Source organism: Orycteropus afer, unplaced genomic scaffold (genome assembly GCF_000298275.1).
Source record: "Orycteropus afer afer isolate SDZICR_OR568_19922 unplaced genomic scaffold, OryAfe1.0 scaffold00419, whole genome shotgun sequence".
NCBI lineage: Eukaryota > Metazoa > Chordata > Mammalia > Tubulidentata > Orycteropodidae > Orycteropus > Orycteropus afer.
The window spans coordinates 139,252-143,296 of record NW_006922006.1 but is presented as its reverse complement, the minus strand read 5'-3'; positions in this window follow the sequence as shown (position 1 = coordinate 143,296).

Sequence of the window (4,045 nt, the reverse complement as noted above, 5' to 3'; positions counted from 1 at the left end):
CAAATGGATGCCCCACTGGAGGCACTCACTCAGTTACACCAAGACATTTGGCCAAGTGACTGGAAGAGATCTGTATTTGTACCCATTCCAAAGAAAGGTGATCCCACAGAATGTGGAAATCATCAAACAATATCATAAATATCACATGCAAGTAAAATCTTACTGAAGATAATTCAAAAATGGTTGTAGCAGTATATTGACAGAGAACTTCCAGGAGTGCAGGATGGATTCAAAAGATGACGTGGAACAAGGGATATTATTGCTGTTGTCAGTTGGATCTTGGGTCAAAGCAAAGAATACCAGAAAGATATTTACTTATATTTTATTGACTATACAAAAGCATTTGATTGTGTGGATCATATCAAATTGTAGATAACATTGAGAAGAATGAGAATTCCAGAGCACTTAATTGTACTCATGAGGAACCTGTACATAGACAAGGAGGCTGTTGTTTGAAAAGAACAAGAGGACACTGCATGGTTTAAAATCAGGAAGGGAGTGTGTCAGGGTTATATCGTTTCACCATACTTATTCAATCTATATGCTGAGCAAATAATCCAAGAAGCTGGACTATATGAAGAAGAACATGACATCAGGATTGAAGGAAGGCTCATTAACAACCTGAGATATGCTGATGACACAACTTTGCTTGCTGAAAGTGAGTATGATTTGAAACACTTACTGAGGAAGATTGAAGAATACAGTCTGCAATATGGATTACATCTCAATATAAATAAAAGAAAAATTCTCACAACTGGACCTATAAGTAGCATCATGATAAATGGGGAAAAGATTGAAGTTGTCAAAGACTTCACATTGCTTGGTTCTACAATTGATGCCAATGGAAGCAGCAGTCAGGACATTAGACGATGTGTAGCATTGGGAAAGTCAACTGCGAAGGAACTCTTTCAAGTGCTGAGGAGCAAAGGTGTCTCCCTGAAGACTAAGGTGTGCCTGACACAAGCCATGATATTTTCAATTGCCTCATATGCATGTGAGAGCTGGACAATGAATAAAGAAGACAGAAGAATTGATGCTTTTGAGATGTGGTGCTGGTGAAAAATGCTGAAAGTACCATCAACTGCTAAAAAAACTAACAAATCTATCCTGGAGGAAGTGCAGCTGGAATGCTCCTTGGAAGCAAGAATGGCCAGACTTCATCTCACCTACTTTGGTCATGTTATCAGAAGGGACCATTCCCTGGAGAAGATGTCATGCTTGGTAAGGTGGAGGGTCAACAAAAGACGGGAAGGCCCTCAATGAGATGAATTGACACAGTGGCTGCGGCTATGGGTTAAAGTATAGGGGGATCATGGAGACGGTGTGGGAATGGGAGGTGTTTCATTCTGTTATGCATAGGGTCATGGGTTGCTATGAGTCAGAGGCAACTTGATGGCACCTAAGAACAACAACAAGGGATCAAGGAAATTACAGACAAAATCAAGGAAAGCACAGACAATACTCTAGAAGAGTTCAGGAAGATATTACAAGAATAAAATGACAAAATAGAAAATTAGAACCATATTAAAACAGCAACTAGAAATTCATACAATTAACATGAAAAGCTCAGAAATAGATAACACATTGACAGGACAAAAGAGTAAAATGGAATCAATGGATGACTTGATCAAAGAATTAGAGGACAAATTCCTTGACACCAATTTGTTGGAGGAAAATCAGAAAAAAAGAATAAAGAAAAGTAAATAAATCCTAAAAATTATGTCAGACACTATAAAAAGGAAAATTTTATTTGACAGAATTCCAGAACAGGAGGAGGCAATAGAAAGAAAGAAAGAGAGAGAAAGAAAGAAGGAAAAACCTATAGAGAGAATTATCAAAGATTTGATGGCCAAAAACTTCTGTATCCTCATGAAAGACTAGAAAATATTCATCCAACAAACTCAATGAACCCCATACAGGATAGACTCCAAAACAAAACCACCAAGACAATCATAAATCAGACTTTCCAAAAATAAGGAAAGAATCCTGAGGGCAGCTCAGGAAAAACAAAATATTACCATAAATTAGAACCAATAAGGCTGAACTTGATTTCTCATCAGAACCATGCAGGCAAGAAGATATATAGAAAACACTGAAAGAAACAAATATGCCAACCAAGGATTAAATATCCAGCAAAACTGTCCCACAAATATGATGGTGAAATTAGGATATTTCCAGGTAAGCAGAAATTAAGAGAATTTGTTAAAAACAAAAACAAACAAACAAACAAAAACCAGGCAACCTTGACAGGAAATACTAAAGGAATTCCTTCAGATGGAGAACAAACAATGTCAGACAAGAACCTGAGATTAGGATATATGATATCATCACCCTGAAACTGACCCAGATAAAGAATTTTCAAAAATAAAATAAACTTACAAGACTGAAATAGAGAAGCAGAGATGCCAATCTGTAAACAACAACAATTACAAACTGAATAGAGGGAATAAATGTTGTAATTACAGCACTTACAAAGCGAGAAATCAAGGTGATATCAAGATGGAACATCCTGCTTTAAATTTGTTATTGTTAGGTGCTGTCAAGTCAATTCTGACTCATAGCAACTCCATGAACAATAGAACAAAACACTGCTCAGTCCTGCACCATCCTTACAATCGTGCCATGCCTGAGACCTTTGTTGCAGCCACCGTGACAATCCATCTTGTTGAGGGTCTTCTCTTTTTCCATTGACCCTCTACTTCACCAAGCACGACATCCTTCTCCAGGAGTCGGTCCCTTCTGGCACATGACCAAAGTAGGTGAGACAAAGTCTGGCCATTCTTGCTTCTAAGGAACATTCTGGCTATACTTCTTCTAGGACAGAATTGTTCGCTCTTCTGGCAGTCCATGATATTTTCAGCATTCTTCACCAGCACCACAATTCAAGGGCATCAACTCTCCTTTGGTCTTCCTTATTCATTGTCAAACTTTCACATACATATGAGGCTATTGAAAATACCAGGGCTTGGATCAGGCACATGTTGGTCTGCAACGTGATATCTTTGCTCTTTAATACTTTAAAGAGTCCCGTGCAGCAGACTTGCCCAGTGCAATGCATCATCTGATTTGTTGACTGTTGCTTCCACGGGTGTTGATTGTGGAAATGAAATCCTTCACAACTTCAATCTTTTGTCCATTTATCGTGATGTTGCTTATTGTTGTGAGGATTTTCTTTTTGTTTATGTTGAGGTATAATCCATACTGAAGGCTGTAGTCTTTGATCTTCTTCAGTGAGTGCTTCAAGTCTTCTTCCCTTTCAGCAAGCAAAGTTGTATTATCTGCATATTGCAGGACATTAATGAGTCTTCCTCTAATTCTGATTCTGCATTCTTCGTACAGTCCAGCTTCTCATATGATTAGCTCAGCATACAGATTGAATAAGTATGGTGAAGGAATACAACCCTGACACACATTGTTCCTGATTTTATACCATGCAGTACCCCTTTGAGGAGCTCTGGTAGCATAGTGCCTAAGGCACTTGACTGCTAACCAGATGGCTGGTGGTTCAAACCCACCAGCCACTCCTTGGAAGGAAGGTTGGGCAATTTACTTCCGTAGTGATACCACGTTGGAAACCCCATGAGTGGTCGCTATGAGTCGGGGCTGACTCGACGGCATATAACAACAACAGTACCCCCTGTGTTCTGTTTGAATGACTGCCTCTTGGTCTAATTACAGCCTCCTCATGAGCACAATAAAGTGCCCTGGAATGCCCATTCTTCACAGTGTTTTGCCTATAGAATCCTTTAACATTATAACTTGAGGTTTGAATTTTTCCTTCAGTTCTTTCAGCTTGAGAAATGCCAAGTGTGTTCTTCCCTTTTGGTTTTCCAGATTTTTGCACATTTCATTATATACTTTATCTCCTCAAGCTGCTCTTTGAAATCTTCTGTTCAACTATTTTACTTCATTGCTTCCTTTTGCTTTAGCTGTTCTACATTCAAGAGAAAGTTTCAGAGTATTTTCTGACATCCATTTTGGTCTTTTCTTTCTTTTTAATGACCTTTTGCTTTCTTCCCGTCTTATGTCCATGCTGTCATCCCAT